General features: G+C 42.5%; 1 protein-coding gene across 3 annotated transcripts in view; it reads left to right on the plus strand.

The window, feature by feature from the left end:
- Window positions 1-19,386, plus strand: part of IPO11 (importin 11) — a 500,359-nt gene that overhangs the window by 61,772 nt on the left and 419,201 nt on the right. The window lies entirely within an intron of this gene.

Here is a 19,386-nt window from a genome sequence, read left to right on the forward strand (position 1 = left end):
GCACACACCGCACACACCGCACACCGCACACACTGCACACTGCACACACTGCACACACTGCAAACACACTGCTCATTGCTCACACTGCACACACACACTGCACACACACACTGCACACACACACTGCACACACACACTGCACACACTCACACTGCACACACTCACACTGCACACACTCACACTGCACACACTCACACTGCACACACTCACACTGCACACACTCACACTGCACACACTCACACTGCACACACTCACACTGCACACACTCACACTGCACACACACACACTGCACACACACACACTGCACACACACACACTGCACACACACTCACTGCACACACTCACTGCACACAGCTCTCACAATACACTCACATGTCAGCAGCCCACCCCCCCTCACATGTCAGCAGCCCACCAGCCCGTTTTTCACATGTCAGCAGCCCACCAGCCCGTTTTTCACATGTCAGTAGCCCACCAGCCCGTTTTCACATGTCAGCAGCCCACCAGCCCGTTTTTCACATGTTAGAAGCCCACCAGCCCGTTTTTCACATGTTAGAAGCCCACCAGCCCGTTTTTCACATGTCAGCAGCCCGTTTTTCACACACACACACACACACACACACACACACACACACACACACACACACACACACACACACACACACACACACACACACACACACACACACACACACACACACACACACCTCCCCCCCTCTCCCTCTCTCTCTTGCAGCAGATCTGGCTGGGAGGACACAGACACACGTTGCCGCGCACCGCAAAACCAGGAGGCTGGGAGGGAGGGGGGCAGGTCTCTGTATGGGGGGAGGGGGGCTGGAGAGAGCAAATGCCAGGCTTCTGATTTAATATGATAATTGGTAACAAAGTCTCCAATCCGTTGTCTGCCCTGGCTGGGAGTGAAGGGGACACACAGATTCTCTGTATGGGGGTCACCCCTGTGCCCTGGCTGGGAGTGAGGGGGGCAGGTCTCTATGGGGGATCCCCCCTCCGTGTGAGGGGCAGATGAGGCTGGACAGAGGCAGCCCCGTCCACTCCCAGAATGCTTTGCTTCTAGCAGCATCTGGTTCTTTGGCTCCGGTCCCAGCTTTCCTACTGGTGGCTCCGTCTCCATTTTGCAGCCTCTCTGCAGCTCGGACTTGTGACCGTGAGTACACCGTGCGGCTGACATGTAACCCACCCTCCTGCACCCAGAGAGGGACACTGCCCTGCGGGGGCATACCTCGGGGGGGAGAGGGAGGGGGCTGGGAGGGAGGGGGCTGGGGGGGAGGGGGCTGGGGGGGAGAGGGAGGGGGCTGGGAGGGAGAGGGAGGAGGGATGAATCGCCGCCATTTTTTTAAAACTTTTTATTTATTTATTTAATTAACTTCCTTCCCTCCTCACTCCCTCCCGATCAGGCGCGCGGCGGCCATTTTTAAAAGAAAAATTAGCGCGACCCCGTTACTAACGCGGGGGACTCGGGGTGGACCCCGAGGACCGCGTTATAACGGGGTTTACCTGTATTATAGTTACAGTATGAAAAATAAATGAAAAAAGGATCCTTTAGTAGGGCTCGTGTACCCAAGGGCTTAAACAAGGAAAATATACACCAATATATTGATCATAAACCGGTTTCAGGGTAGCCATGTTTTTTCAAATGGTAAGCCAGTATGGTAAGGTTCTGCTCAACTTCTCTAGTTTCATAATGTTCCACACTCTTATTCTCTGATACAGAAAGAGGAGAGGCTCTTTTCCAGGCAAAGATAAGCTGCAGCGAGTATACTGCATGAAGGACTAATTTGTCTCTAATAGAGTAAGATCCTGGAACTGGAAGACCAAGCAAACACGTAGACATTTATCTTCCGTATTAGTTGAAATGTATTTCTTCTCAGAAGCTCTTTCTGCAAGGTTAATCCTTCCAGATCTAGGTTGTTGTTCCTATATGGTTGCAGTTCCTCCGACAGAGCAAGGAGATGTTGTTATAAATGGCATAAATGCGGCAAATGTTAAATACGATCAATATAATGCTGGATATTTTTTTAAACAATTTTTCTTCTACATAATTTATGCCACCCATTAATGTGTTAATCCATGCAACCAACTGAGGGAGGACAAGAACTTCCTGTTTAGAATGCCATATAATGGAGCGATGCCCATCCTAGTCAGTTCTTCTTGTCATACCTTAGCTGAGGGATGGACGACGGCAGGTTCCCTCATGACGTTTTTTGTTTTGTTTTTGCATTATATATTTTTCTTCAGTGGGCTGCTTTAATGCTGTTCTAAGCGTGTGCGGCTCCCTCTCTCCTCTACTTAACGCAAAACCAGCCGCTATCTAGCCACAGTCTTTTTAAGGTAAACAAGCCATATACAGCCTCGGTGGGTGCTGCAAGGTGTCCTCCCCTGGGGTCCATTGTGGCAGATCCGTTTGCTGCAGAATCTAGCCTGTAGGCATTTGATGTAATGCAGTGATCTTCGGCGGTCCATGGGATCTTTTAATAGGTGTCTTACGCAAACAATACTATTGGCAAATCTAAAACTGGCAATAGTTATAGCTTGTATTTCAAGGACCATCAGAATCTTAATAAATAATCTGCAGGATAGAATTGAAGCTGGAACATATAGACAGAAGTTGTTGAAAGTTCTTGAATCTAAAAGATTCAATGGATTTCTTGTGTGATGCTCCGATGGATATTTTTCGGCCTGCAGCAAGATTTTTGGCATATGCAGTAGCTGCGGGCAGAGCGCTATTGATCAAAACTTAGGCATTAGATACTTTATCCAAAAATAGGCTAGTGTCTTTATTTTATGGGGTTCCTTATCTCTTCGGAGAACTGCTAGATTATATAATCTCCAAAATGACGGGAGTGTCCTTTTCTGCCCCAGCACTGGAGATTAAGGCGACGTTTCCGGGAGGCAAAATCCTATAGACCAGGTAGCCCTATAATCATAATTTAGATTGTAATTGACCGCAGTTCTGGGGTCGGAGTCGCCCTAGGCAAACCTACCTGTGAGGTGACCATCAAGAAGCAAAGTCCCTGGTTTCTGGCGCCAAAGATTACTCGCTCAGAGGGGGTATGGAGATGTACGCTCAGAACGCCGAGACACAGGGTGTGTGACGTCACCCTACGCGTTTCGCGGATTTATCCGCTTCTTCAGGGGTAAGATATTCCAATCACCATGGAATCTCCATATTCCAATCACACTGAAGATAATCACACCGTAAATGTTACCGATAATGGTTAGCCTTATCCAGAAATAGAAATCTAGATGCATTTATAATGTATCCATCTATATGAATATCGCTAGCTTATAAGAATTAACTAGCAAAACTATGTCTATCCTTATCCATAATATTGAAATACAGGTGAATTTATTAGTTATCCATCTATAGAAGTATCTCGGGCTTTTAAGAATTAATACAATAATACTGGCAAAACTATTACTTAAGGAAATAGATGTGTAGATATGTATTCTAATAGGATACACATTTACACATGTATACTGTACATACCCTGGTTTATGTGAGTTATTGATACGATAGAGATGGCTTTAATCAAATAAACAGAAATGTATTAGAACAGCAACTAAATATAACAATTACACGGTCATACTAATTATACTTCCTTATAAGGTTTGTACTTAATACAGGCCTAACAATACAATACAATTCATTCTATCTAAACATACATTGAGATAAAACACACACACATATATATATATATACTCTCCCTTCTCTTCACTGACTGACACCTTCTCTGTTTGTGTATGTCTGCACATTGCTCAACATGTAGTAGGTTTCTGATTGGTTGAGGAAAAATACTCAAACTAAATAATGTGTGTGTGTAATCTTGTTTGATGTCTTGAAAATTCCTATTAATTCCTGATCCATCATGTACTGTAATATATTGGTGTACAGGTCAAAAGGTTTCCAAAGGTTTGATATCTGCTAAGGAATGTGCATCTGTTTCCCCTGGGGTGTACATGTTAATTACAAAACACAAGGGTTGTTTGAAGTTCTAGGAAACAAACAAAAGACGGTTATGCTAAGTGTGTGGAGTAAACAAACTTTTGTTTGTCAATTTCCCTCACTTCTTGCATCTCAATGTAATGTGTTCAAGGTGCAGCTAATCATATGTACTTTATTCATATCTACATCAAGGACAGTTTCTCAAGTGAGTCCTATACAAGCAATCCTCTTGGGCAACTGTAAATCTGAGATTTTGTCTGGACAGTTGGCACCATCAGTTTAAGGCACTTCCATTTGGACTGGCCACAGCACCTAAAACCTTCACTAAGGCCAGGCAGTGGTGACCGCATTACAAATACATTTTTTTTTAGTTCCGTACTTGGACAACTGGTTAACTAAAACTCTGTCAGAGCAAGTGGCCAGAGACGATGTGCATACTGTATACTGCCCAATGTATTTGAAGCCCACAGGTGGATCATCAATTTGAAGAACAATCTTGTGCAGGCTCAAGTTATTCAATTCTTGGGAGTAATGTACGACAAACGAAAAGGCCTTGTGTAACTACCAATCTCTAAAATTCTCAGAGGTGCGGCTTTTCAGAAAGCCCTCAAAACCATCAAAGGCACATTTTATGCACATAAGACTGCTCAATTCAGTTACAGATGTGGTTCCTTGGGCTACCTTATCTCAGGTCGCTACACAGAAATGTTCTCAGATTCGGGAGACCCCAAAACCCCAGTCCAATTTTCAGAATCCCGTTACTACCATGCACAAAGTACAGTTTGAGGTGGTAGACCACAATCAAGAACTTACAGAAAGTCAAGTGTTTGTTTCCCCCTATCTGGCCAGTAATGAAATCCAACTCAAGTCTTACAGAATGGGGCATGATTTGTCGGGATCAAGTGATCCAGGGGCTCTGATCAAATCAAGAAAGGAGCCTTATGATCAATGTATTAAGAGGTTCCAGCCATATTCTACACTATCCAAAGTCTTCAGACCACTCTGAAGCACTCCCCATTGAAGAGTCTGTCCAACAACGTCACAGCAGTAGCATACAGTATGTAAATCAGCAAGGAGAAACAAGGAGCCTGAAAGTTATCAAAAGTCACAAGAATCACGCACTAGGTAGAGAAAACAGTTCCATGTATCGCCACAGCTTATATTTTAGAAGACAAAAATTACGATGCCGACTTTCTCAGCAGGTGTTCCATACACCCAGGGGAATGGAAGCTAAACCAGGATTTTTTCAATCAATTAATGCAAAAATGGGAACAACCGGATGTCGATCTTATGGCACCGACAGTTAACTGAAAGGTACGGATGTATGTATCGAGATGGCACGACCCGGAAGTCATGACCTTGAGAAGCCTTTGAGATCTCTTGGAATTTCCATCCTGGTCATATCTCTAACATAGAGCTGGACAGCTGCATGCTTTATCTTGTTGTGAACCGCTCTTTCAGGTGCACCAAGACAAAATAGTAATGTGAGCTGTTCCACATTTTCAAACTTAAGTATGGTCAGATTTCCATATCAATCAGGACATTGTGGTGTCCAACTTGTGATGGAAAACGTCTGTTTCAGAATTTAGATATAGTTAGGACTGTAACGCCATGTATTCAAAAGACAGTGTTACTAAGTACTCAAGGGTCAGGCAGCATCAGTTGCTTCAATATCCAGATGATTATACAGCTATTTGCAAAGAACATAGAGTAGCAGGAAAACATATAGGATGACATGCTCACTCTATTAAGGCCATGGCAGCTTCCCGGGAACAAAAAGCTCATGCCTCTGTGCAGGAAATACGTAAAGCAGCAATGTGGTCATCTTTTCACACATTTGCTAAGCATTACCCGTTAGATGTTCAATCAGCAGCGGATGCGAGATTCGGTAGGAATGTGCTTTAAGCAGTTGTTTCAACAACTAAGAGAATTGCTCCTTTCCAAAAGTCCTCTAAATGGCTCTGGTACATCCCACGAGTAATGACTAACATAGAGGATGTAGAAAAAATAGGAAATGTACCTTTCCGATATTTTGGTTTCTTCACGTCCTCTATGGCAGTGTACTTGCCTCCCTTATGTTTTCTTCTTTAATGTGTTTGTGTTTCCTTTAAAAGGCTTTGATAGACGATAACCGACTAGGGATGGGCAGCGCCCCCTCTTATGGTGGTCTAAACGGGAGGTTCTTGACCTACCTCTGCTTGTTGCCGCAATTAACCCATTAATGGCGGTCATAGAGGACTTGAAGAAACCGAAATATCGGAAAGGTACATTTTCTATTTTCTTAATGGAGCATTAGAAGATGTATTCGCCACAAAAATCAGCCCAATCTTTGACTTCGAGATTCTCTTCTAGTAACTCTTCCTATTTTCTAATTTATAATTTCTTCTGCGAAGTGTGATGAGAAATCTGTTGTATAGCATGCTGTCAAGTAAAGTAATATATCTGATCCAGGGATAGTTTTTGCCTTGAGGCCCAGTGTTTCAATTGGTGTAGTACTGGTGCGATCTTTCTCTTTGGTATGTGTTGCTTAAGAGTACAATAAATTGATTTTACATCTCCACGTTCACGTCCAGCTTTTTTCATCTTCTGCTGTGCATCACCATTCATTGGATTTTGTTTGAAAGCATAAATGGGACTGTGAAAATAATTCGGAGAGACCCTGGCATTCCCATTGTTTGAAGTCATGTACAGAGAACCCAGGTCGGAAATGTGGATTTTCAAAGAGGGGAGAAAATGGCAAAGAAAATGTTGTGGTGTTTAGCTTAAGTCACACGATCCCACATTTCTAAAGAGTTCTTAAAGCAGCAGTTCAAGCAATATCCTACATGTGTTTGTTTTTTTAATAAATCAGTTCTATACTATGAAAAAATACTTGTAGTATTTAAAAAAAAAAAAATAACAAAAATGTTTTAAAGACATTTTTAATGTTTCTAATGTAGGAAGCCTTTCCAAAGTGACAGCCCCCTTCCCCTTCTGATAGGCTCTGGCTCTTGAGCCCCAACCTCTCTCTAGCAGTGAACCAACTGTATCTAGTAACTGCCCCATCAATCATATTCCAGGACTACATTTCCCAGAATGCTGTGCAAGAGCTGAATTAATTAACCCTGAGCAAGCGATCGATTACAGGAGAACAGGTCGATCTGCAGCTTAGCTAATGACTTGTCAGTGTGCAGATTGTATTGATGCACATATTGAATGGGAAATATATATGTATATACAGTGGTTGACAAATCACCAAAAAATCTACTCGCCACACAAAAAAATCTACTCGCCACACAAAAAAATCTACTCGCCACCTAGTACCAAACGTGTGCTGCTTGGGCCAATATTTACTCGCCCGTGTGTTAAATCCACTCGCCCGGGGCGAGCAAATGTATAGGTTTGTCGAACACTGTATGTATATATATATATATATATATATATATATATATATATATATATATATATATATATATATATATATATATATTATATATATTATATATATATATATATTTTTTTTTAAACCGGCAGCTTGAACTGCAGCTTTAAGGACTAGGTGATTTTGGTTTTTCTTGGGTCTGCTATTTTTAGGCAGCCGTAGGATGTTATCTACAGATTTGTGACTAAACCATAGCTTACCGCCACCTTCCTGTATCTGAGCTCTCGGGTAACATTTTGGTTGCTTGATATTAAAAGTTTATTTTAGGGAGGACTTTGGTTTTCTACTGAGGCAGATTACATACGAGACAGACTACGAAGTACCAGGTTTCCTGTTCAGTATAGCAGCCCCAATTCTCCTTTGTAGAAAGGCAAGAACAGGGTCAAGAGTAGAAAATTAAATAAAGGATCCTGGGCAAATGAGTCAATTTAATACCTGCAATACAACCAAGCCACGAGATTTCAGATTTATTCAATTCTTCCCGTTCCCTAGTTAAAGATTTAATCAGTTGGAGAAAATTGGCCCCAAATAGTTTTTCACATGCATTAGTTAGGTGATCTTGTAAATAGCTCTTCTTCGTGGGATTCCATTCGAAGTTAAGATTTCGTTTTGAGATTAATTGTGTTGCTTATTGGATTTATTTTTAATGCTTTGGATTTGTAATTATTTATTTTGTATCCAAATATCAGATCATATTTTCTGCGTTATACTAATAGATTTTGCAACGGATGGAACAGAATCAGGAGAATATCACCAACAGACATTGATAATTTGTTTTCATAGTCCTTAATATGAATACCTTCAATATTTGATTGTATCACATGTACAAGGCCATTAGTTCAGAAACTGGATGGGTAAGATGGGGCAACCTTGCCTTGTACCCATAATGATTTGAAGAGTGTGACCGTTTTTCTTCCAGTTCTACTTGAGCTGTGGGATTTTAATATTAGGACTGTTAAAAATCTGCAAAAATGTGGGCCAAACTAAATTATAATGAGCTTTGGTGTAAAAATGGCTAAATAATCCATTGTAACATCTAATGAAAGTAACATGGAGACATCTTAAAAGACTATTTGACTAAATGAATGCTATTGGACAATTTGGAAGCGGAAACAAATAAAGAACTTAAAACTGAGAAATACTTTAAAAAGTGGGAGCAGTTTAGGCGTGTTATATAGTGCGTGTGCGTGTCAATTAGAATTGGCGGTGTCCAGGCCTGACGTTCTATACTTCGGCCGCGCACGGCAGTGAGCGTTGAGCCGGCAGATCGGGGGAAAGACCTGAACAGTATCTTTTCGTGCTGCTGCTGTTGCACGTCACACTCTTTAGCCAATCACAGTGAGGCTGCAATGCAGATTGAGGAAAAACTAGCTGAATTGCGCATAGGTTCGCTCCTATTTTTCCTTTAAAATTACAACTGTTTGAATAATTAAGTTTTAAAAACCACAATACACTTTAAATGTTTTTTTTTTTTTTTTTTTAATACACAACCACGCCACCGCTTCCAACTATATAAACGAAACGCGCGCGCCACGTGCATGCGCAACGCCGGGCGCCCGCACGCGCACCAGCGCCAACTATAAAACAAGCTTTTTCCATGCAATGGCACAACAGGACAGAGATTTGATTATACAGACATTTGATTATACAGACATTTGAGCACACTTCTTGGAGCTTACTTCGGCAATTATTGGAAGACCATAGATAATGATATATGGGGAGATATAATAGAATCCAGGATAGAGGAAGCCAAAATATATTCCTCATATCATTACTTGGGTTGGAAGAGCATACTGAAACTGAAAACTAAGTTTAAGGTTACATTTTTGGTTTGATTAATAACTATTAATATTTCAGTATTTTGTTATTTGTGTAAATGTGTATAGCCTTTTATCCTTAGAGGGAGGCGTGGCATTAATATTCAAGATTGTTAATTGTTTTTTATAATTGTATTCTGTTCTGTTTTGTGGTTACTGTGCTGTTAAATATAGCATGTTTTAAAAAACAATTAAAAAAAGTAACATTATTTTCTGCAGATCTAAAGATAGGATAATTAATTACTTTTCTGGTATTGCTAGTGGTTTTGCATCCCAGGATTAGTCCCACTTGATTAGGTTGAATGCCATTATGTAAATAATCAAATGTTTAAATGCACAATAAAGAGCTATAGTTATTATATACACGCATATATTTATTTATTTTATTTTTATTTATAAAATGTTTTACCAGGAAGTAATACATTGAGAGTTACCTCTCGTTTTCAAGTATGTCCTGGGCATAGAGTTAAGATGACAAATAATACATGGTTACAAATACAGTTATATAAATGAACAGGGTATACATTATATTCAAGAGATTGCATGCACAGTTAAAGAAAATATATATTATAGGCTTATGAAACAGTTACATACCAAATTAAAATGTGAGGTATCATAAGATTTGTAAACTGTGCAACCCTGTCTATTTTCTGAATATAACCTGGAATGTGTGACAGAACAGATAAATAGTCTTTGTAGATTTCCCAGCAAAACAATTACATGGGAAGAAATCGGTGGACCAAAAAAAGTAATTTAAATCAGCAGAAAAAATATTTCCTAAGATCTATATTACAGGATGTAACACTAATATGTTTCCAGTTAATAAGCATGTTGCTTTGGCTTCACATTTTAGGCTGCGGCCATGGTGAACGCTGGAGAGGGTGCAAGCGTTCACTCGGCTTCTCCCTGCCGCCTGCAGCAGGAGAGATTTGTGTCCTGTGCATGCAGAGGAGACAGGGAGGCGTGTTGGGGCATGGCTGTGACATCACGGAGCTGGTTTGCCCTCATTGGGTGAACCGCTCACATGACCCGGCTGCCGCTCGGCCACCACACATGAAAACAGATTTTTCTGTTTTTTTTCCTGCATCGTGAGTGCCGGCGCCTCTGCTCTCGTGCATGTTCGCGCACTCTATAGACAGCCTCATAGAGGTACATCTATGTGATCACGCTGCGCGCGCCCTCCTGCGCACCATCACAATCACCATGGCCACAGCCTTACCCCTTCATCTCATGCTCTTCCTCCACACTCGTTTGTACTCGCAGTGATTGTATTTCTGGGCTGGTCTTCCCTGACATCACACTCTCTTGGAGACATCACCAGTTATGATTGGAAGGTGAACTCCCAGACTTCTAGTTGAAGGAAATTATTGTATTGAGCTGGATGATTTTAGTTTTGCCATTTGTCAGTTGTTACTATGAATGTTATGGAGTGATGTGGTGGCAGGTCCTAGATTTGTTTATTCTAACCCTACCAGAGAGTTGCGAGCTGCTGGGGCTTTAATGCCATTGTCTACAGAATAGCTGTGTCGTATTTTCTTTCTCACATAGAAATCTTCTTCCATAAGTCTAAGGCCCCACTGCGCCCGCCCGCCGTGCGTCCTGGTGGTGCTTCACCGCGGTCTGTAGGGAGCATTTTTTAGTGGCGGGAGGTGTGACCAAAACGTGCCAGGTGGGCGGAGCCATTATGGGATGTGGGGTAATGTGCGAGAAACGCCACTTAAATGTAGTATTTCTACATGTTATAAGTGCAATCTGCCATAACATTTTCCATTTTTTAAACATAGATTGTGTAAAATATGACGTGGCTAACAGCTTTTCAAGTGTTCCAAAAGTCTTACTTCTGAGCAGCAAAACAAGAAATATCATAGCACAGTATATACAAACAGACTGCATTTGTTAAAGGTGCAATGCCCACTTGTGCACACACACACACACACACACACACACACACACACACACACACACACACACACACACACACACACACACACACACACACACACACACACACACACACACACACACACACACACACACACACACACACACACACACACACACACACACCTCGTGACGCCCCCCCAGCTGCCAGATACAAGACGGAGGAGCATGACTTTTTCTAATCTCCCCCTCCTAAATCAACACTGATCTAGGCAAAGTTTGCTTAACAGTGAAAGAGGACATCTATGGAGGAGGAAGGAAATCTTTTTCAGAGAAGCTGATAGAACCTATGAAAGCGCATGAATAAACTCACATGCATTGACTCAAAATGATCAATAAAAAGTTTTAAAGGAGCTTTGCCTTGAAAAGATTACATATTATTTCTCTTCCCCCCCCCCCCCTTCCAGGAGGGAGGCAGGAGTCTCCAGAGCTGCACCATATTAGTTCCTGCTCCCGTGATACTTGTATCTGAATGTGATGCCGGTGTCCCACTTTTGGTTAAAAGTCCCACAGCACGCGGGCCAATAAGAAGCACAATGGATGCCTTTGCAGCTACCTATTGACTCGCGGGACTTTTAAGCTGATCTTTTCTGTGCCTAGCCCGGGCTAGTATCAGCAACAGTTTCAGATGCAAGTATAGCCTGGTTCCCCCCGGGTCCCCAGTCTGCCTCCTACCTCTGGCTGCAGCTGCGTCTGGCAGCGGAAGCTGGGGGAGACCATTGAGAGGTTGTGGCAGACGACCCGGTCGCTGGTGGCTCCCATTGCAGGGTGCCACCATCTTGGACATGATAGTGCATGCGCAGTGCTAGCGTGCAAGGCGGCCAGAGTAGGAAGGTCCTCCACGGGGACCACAAGCCCCAGCAGCCCCCGGGGCGGCAGCTCACATGCTACCCCGCAGCCAATAGTGCATCAGTATTCCCCTGCCATGGAATAGATCGTTTTCGCACGTTTTCGCACCAGTAGGAGCTGGGATAAGGAAGAGGTAGGGTGTGTAGGTGCAGGGTGTCTGTGACCCCTGCACTAGGCCAGAGACCCCCATAGGCCCCGACTCCCGTCAGTTTGTGGTAGCTGCAGGGACCGGCCCATCAGTTAGGGCCACGGCCCCTGTAGTACTAGAGAGAGGGACAGTCAGGATGCGGCGGCGAACTGCCGATCCTGTGGTCTGGGACTATCAGAGACTTGGTGGAACCATCAACGCGGGATACCACCCTAAGTAGAGGCGGAGGCTACACCAACATCGCTGGATCAGTGGATCCGTATCATCTTCCAGCCATACCCGGGTGTAGGAGCACCTGGGCAGGCACTCCAAGTGCACCAACTGTAACACCTTCAGTTCTAGTTGGCACCGCTCTCTCACATTTGGGTGGGTTGCTACTTGTGGACACCGGGGTGGTTGGGTGCCCAAGGGCCCCTCAATTCTTTGGGGGGGATATCCCATCCAGGGTGGACATTGTGTTGGAGGACGGTGTGAGGGTATGGCCGTGCGTGGCCCAGTGTTGTGGACTGGTTATCATTGTTCTTATGCATGCAGTAAAACTGTTACTCTTACCATCGTGTGTATTAATGCATGGGGTCCTGTAACGGGGTTATCCCAAATAGTAGGATCCTGTACAGGTGGAGGCGATGTCACCCGATGGATCAGGCACACCCCAGGCTCCCAGCAGCGAAGGCCCAGGCCTCCTGTGAGCCAAAGGTAATGCACCACATACACAGTAGCTGTGATATCTCCCAGGGGGTGGGGAAAAGTATGCTACACAAGTATCAGCCTTGTAACATTTAGATGTTTGCCTATTTTACAGGCACATGTCCCCACCAGAGGAGGAGACGGGAGTAAACGTCTATTACAACTAGGGGCGAAAATTATTCTCGAACTTTTCATGGTCACCTAGGGGTCTTAATGAGGACCTCAACATCAGTTGTTGTGTGTTAATAGACTACCATCGGAGAATGTGGTTGGACACTTTTTTTCAGGAGAATTATGAACAGTATCTTGCCTGGCATCACACCTTGTGAGTCCTGCTGGACTGTTTCTTGTCATGCATTGTTCATTTATTATGTGCTTATTGATTTCCACCACACTCTCTCCCTCCCCTCTGAGTATTCACATTCAACCAGCATACCCATTTATATGTACCCTCACTGTCTCTCCACTATTCCCCCACTTTCCATGTTTATTGTCACTATGGCAGTTGTAGTTCTCTTCTACTCCCTCTAAAGCATTGGCTACATGCGCCGAGCAGGAGCATACGCTGACTGCACATGCGCAGGACATCACTATGACGATGGAGGGCGCTTCCACTAGCTAGCCAAGATTCAGATGGCTGTTACACCTCTTACTGGTTCACCTAGCTTGACGGCTGATCCAAAATGGCCACTGGACGTTACCATGATAAGGGAGGACGCTTTGACCATCCAGCCACGACACACATGGCTGCTATAATCCAGTTTGCCGATGTGACGGCTGATGCAAAATGGCCACCATGTAGGAGATTATACAGAATGTGCATGCCCTGGGCATCACCATGACGACTGAGGAAGCTTTGTATAGTCAGCTGTGATTCAGACCGCTGATATGCTCCTGTTTTCAAAAATACCTGCCATCTGCTGATTGGAGTAAACAAGAGACACATCACACAGATGCCTTAAGTGGTCACTCTGGGCAGGGGTTTCATTGCACACCCCCTGAAGAAGATCCCTCCACGGGTTCGAAACGTTGGTTCTGTATGTGTCTGTTCAATACACTTTTGGATTCTTACCAGTGAGTGCTGCCTCTTTTTTGCTGTTCTGCTGAATGGTAATGAGATATATATGTATATATGTGAAGAAAAGAAGCGCAAGCTCCATAGCATAATATTGTATGATAGAATTTTTATAAAACAAATTGAAAAAGCTCTCTTGGACACGCACTCACAAGAGGTCTGACTAAAAGGGCGTTGGTGAGTTATAATCTCAATCACAATGACGTCGGCAGAAGTCCTCATCGCCATTTAAACAGTAACCCCCAACCAGGTAAGATGCAGTATGGAACAGATATGCACAAGGCAAATGTCCTGGTAAACTCACGGTATTTTGACACTCAACCATAGGGAGCCTGGACGTGAACCAGATGGAAACCTCCACACCACACACTGCCTTGGTCGGACTGGAGAGGCTGGAGGAGCATCCTGCTTCACATCTCAGTACGAGTACCCTTAAGATCGGCTGGATGTATTCAGGGATCTGTATTCAATACAGACTGCGGGGCTTCCTCGTGGATATTCGAGGGACTTCCGTGTAGTGACGTCAGCACTCACAACGCAACGTCATATATATATATATATCTATACATGATTTTAATATATATATTAAAATAAAAAACAAATAGACTATACCATTCTGTGGCTAACAAAAGACTTTTATTTGTGCGAGTTTTCGAGATACACTGGTCTCTTCTTCCGGCGGTGTTACAATGGAAAAAAGCAAGAGAGGCTTTTACTTAAAAACAGTGCATCTTGGAATGTATCTGTGACTGAAGCCTATCCCTCTCCCCTGTGCAGTATGTGATTTATGACTTAAGGTGTTAAATGGTCCCTGAATGTTAGTGATGTAAGAGTGTGTGTGTAAATATAAATTTAGAAAGAGCCTACAGTGTATACTGCGCTTTACAAAAGAGGTGTGTGGAGTGGGAGTGCAACACCCTCTTACATTTCTACACCTTCCCATAACATTGGTATACACTTCCACACACACCTTTTGTAAAATGCTGTATACTCTGGGCGCTTTATAAATGTATATTTACACACATGCACACACACATATATACACACACACACACACACACACACACATGCACTCTTACATCACTAACATTCAGGGACCATTTAACAAAATACTCGGCAACTGAATTATAAGATCTCACTAAACCAATGCTGATCTGCTAAAAACTGTATCCCCATATACGTGCTGTATTTCAAAATTTGAAAGCTCATATTTAAAGTCCTCTGTTCTTAATCCCATTAATCAGTTTGCCTGGCTCCCTCTATACCTCTGCACCCTCTTTCATAAATCAACTGGAAATCAATCTTTGCAAGCAAACACTAATCACTACACTACGACATACCCAAATCCAATGAATACTTTTCTCTGTATGTCTCCAATTATACCATTGCAATCGATATTAGAGAGAGAGCAGCTCTATGCCATGGGTACACAGCAGGTCCAATAATTGCAGATCAATACATGGAGAAAAGTGGCACTTTTATGGACTTGTTAAATGTAGAAGAAATGTCTTTAGAGGATCAACGTTTGGTCTGGTAAACATTTCACAGGTCCATTTGAGTGCCACTTTTCTCCGTGTATTGATCGCCTATAAAACCATTAACATTATGTTCTCTTCAATAAGCGATCCCTTGCCTTGTATGTATGTATATCTTTATATAGAGCCATCCGTTTACATAACACTTCTCAGAAGTAATACACGTGACATAATAATATAACACATTATGGGAATAAAGGCTTCAGAGTTAAATCTAACGTTGGTAAAACGAGTTCATGCCCCAAAGAGCTTACAAACTAAGTGGTAAGTGGGGAGAACTTACAAAGAGGATGTTCTGGTAAGTGCATCTGCAAGGAGTCAAGGTCGATGCATATGTAATATATAGTATCAGCCAACGGAACTACTCATATGCTTTGTTAAAGTGATGTATTTAAGATATGCTCTTAAAAGTGAAGAGTGATGGTGCTAGTCGGGTATTGAGGTGAAGGACATTTCAGAGTTTTGGGGCAGTGAGTGAGAGATTTTAGGTGGGAGAGTGTTTAGATACAAAAGGGTTAGAGAGAAGACATGTTGAGCGCAGAGCGTATGAGTCAAGCAGGTAGCTAGAAATTAGGGCTGAGATATAAGGAGGGGTAAAGGAGTCTGACATTTAATAGGATGCCAAGAGAAGGATTTCAGCAGGAGAGAATGAAAGATTTAGGAGAGAGTAAAGTGATTCTAGCAGCAGCATTTAGTATAGATTGTAGTGGCAGGAAGGTTGGACATTGGAAGGTTACAATAGTCGAGACAGGAGAGAATGAGGGCCTGCATTAGAGTTTTAGCAATTGAGCGACAGTGGAAAGGGCATATCTTTGCAGTGTTTTGGGGGGGAAAAAAACAGGTTTTAGCTACACTGTAAAAAGAGAATGGGAGGGAGATGTCAAACATGATACATAGTATACCAAATAAAATAATTAGAATCAATTATGATACATAGTGCTACCAACAATAATGTAAAAGGGAGCAGCAAGACCAGACTTGGAAGTATGAGGAGCGCCGTCTTTGACACATGTTAAGTTTGAGTCGACCGATGGCTATCCAGGATGATCTAGCGGAGAGATATTCAGAATTGTTGGTCTGTACAGCAGGCGTAAGGGCAGGGGTTTAAAGGTAAATTTGTGTTTCATCAGCATACAGGTGATATTTAATACCAAAAGATGTGATAAAGTCACCTAGAGCGTGTGAGAAGAGGTCTCAGGACAGACCCCTGGGGTACTCCCAGAGAGAGAGATCGGAGGAGGAGGTACTGTATTGGCAAACGAGACACTGAATGTAAGATGGGAGAGGTAAGAAGAAATCCAGGATAGAGCTCTGTTCTGGATACCAAGACTGTGGAGAATGTGTGGAAAAGATAGTGGTCCACAGTTTCAAAGGCTGCAGAGAGGTTGAGTATTTTGAGTGTAAAGGCCTTTTGTCTTTGGCAGCATGGAGTTAATGAATTTTTATAGCGAGCGCTGTTTTGGTGAAGTGAGCCGTGCAGAAGCCAGATTGTAGAGGATCTAAGTGAGAATATGAGTTGCGAAAATTAAGCAGGTCAGAGAATACAAGCCGTTTTAATGAGTTTAGAGACAAAAGGCAGGAGGGAGACACTACGATAATTAGAGACAGGTAGGGTCAAGTTTGTTTAAAAAAAAACAGTTATATAACTGTTGCGTGCTTGAAGAAGGTGGGAAAGGTACCAGAGTGGAGGGATTTCAAAATGTGTAATTGTCGGGATTAGAGTAGGAGCAAGAAATTTGAGGAGATGGGAGGGAATGGGGTCAAGAGTGCAAGTGGTAGAGGGAGAAGAGATCAGTAGTAACATAGGAACAAGTCAAGGAAGGCAGGAGGAGAGTTTGGAACCTGGAAATATATTATTTCAGACTGGTGATTTAATGTAAAGGTTATTGCCAGGTTTAATAACTGAAAGATCTTAAGTGATCAAGGATTCATGGCAGGTGTATTATATCTTGGATAGTCTAATAACATTTGACCTAGACTTTCACAAAGGCTTACAGTATGGTCGCTATACAAATAAATGTTGAGGACAATAAAGAGATTTATTTGCGAGTAATATGCTTTTTTTTTGGTAGACAGTCATAAGATTATTTCTAGATGCATTATGTGAGCTTTCAACATCACAAAGGGTCAATAAAACACCACAAAGGGAGCCCAGGTTAGAATGCAATTACTTATAATAGTCGTGACTGATTTTATTACATGTTTGTTATTGTATTTGTAAATGGTTATTTTGGATGATTTTTGGGTCTCGAATGCTCCTTATATGAAATTAGTTTTCTGTGAGGTTTCTGTATCTCAACGGTGGATTTATTCAAGGGATTAAATTGATCAGTGCAATGTTGTAATGTGCTTGTTTTATGTTATACAAAAAAAAAAATCTTAAATACATGTTTTGTTCTGGGATGCTGCACCAAATGGTATATAACAAGATTTCCCCTCTCCCATTTTATTTGGTCTCATTTGCAGTTAATTTACAATGGTGGATAACGCTTTCAAGCCACCTAGTATTCATGGAGTGGATATTTGTTGTAGGTTCAGCTCTAAGTAGAATACATTTCAGATGTGAGTTAGGGGGAGTTTTTTTTGGCAGGCTGGATGCATTGTTCTATTGCTTTTTTGCGGTGACAAATGGCTCCAATGATGGTCATGCAACGGTGTTTCGTCCACCCCTTGGGAGATGTCGCCATTACATGGTGTAGGTTGGTGCATATCTGTTGGCTCACAGTAGATCTGAGTCTCCACCGATGTTGTTGTGGAGAACAGAACAGGACTGGTTTCTGGGGTACATTATAGTTGCTTATCTCTGGGTACACAACACCTCCATCTGCCACAGGCTCCAGATGTATGGAAGCAATCTCCTACGGTAGAAATGGTTACCTCCCTCCCCCCCCCCCCCCCAGAAAGATTACACTCTAGGCAGGCGGTATATTCGACTGGATCGGTTTTATTGTCCATCTGTACACACAGTAACACCTGGGCCTCTGCCCAATACAGTTCACTGTAGATCTCCAATGTCCGGATGGTCCCTGGACATACACTACGGGTCAAGGGCCCCTGCAGCAGTCCCTACTCTTCCCTAACACACTAGCAGGTTCAGGGGAAAGGTAATCACTCAGTCTCATCCTAAGGGGAGAAGACCAGGGTATCCCAGGGCACAGCAATCCTGTGTGTTACCTGTCACTCAGCGGTAGAGACACTACTCAATTTGGGTGGTGCAACTCCTTAAGTATAGTAGGAGGAAGTTACCAGATCAGAACCCAGGATTGGGCAGAACACAGACCTATTAAGCAAAAAGAACAGCTTCTGCTCAGCTAGTAGGTTGTATGTTGTGAGTTGTGTGAGGGGTGCATTCTGGGATAAAAAACTGATGACTAACAGAAAGAAGTAATCCCTATAGTACGTGCACTCAGCCTGTAAATTGGAACTCTGTTTTTCTAAAAGAGTTGAAACTTCATCTCCACTAATAAGTAATTTTATTTAATCAGCACAAAGGTTATTTTTAAAACCCAATTCAACATTTAGCGTATCAAAGTAATCTTGTATGTAAACAAGGATACATTGATAAGGGTTAGCCACTATTGATCAAGAGTATCTTAATCCTCATAAGCATCAGTAAATTAATAAGTGTACTCCTATAACACGGGAGAATGGTGAAGTGATAAGTGTAAGTGATTTTAACTTAAAGTGAAGTATATAATTAAAAAGTGAATAAAGGTGTGTATAATAGTGTGCAACCACAGAGTATGGATATGTAAGGTGTGATCTGTGTCAGTTATAACATATTTTCAACCATATATCCCTGTCGACGCTGAGCTTACGATGATAGCTTATATAATTCCTTTTGATATGGAATAAAAAGCGATGTTAGTACTTCAGTATCTTGTTGAGTAACAGTACTTGCATCAATTTAACGCATATAGCTTGCTAAGGTAAGTATCCATATAATTCCAAA

Source organism: Ascaphus truei, chromosome 1, assembly GCF_040206685.1.
Source record: "Ascaphus truei isolate aAscTru1 chromosome 1, aAscTru1.hap1, whole genome shotgun sequence".
NCBI lineage: Eukaryota > Metazoa > Chordata > Amphibia > Anura > Ascaphidae > Ascaphus > Ascaphus truei.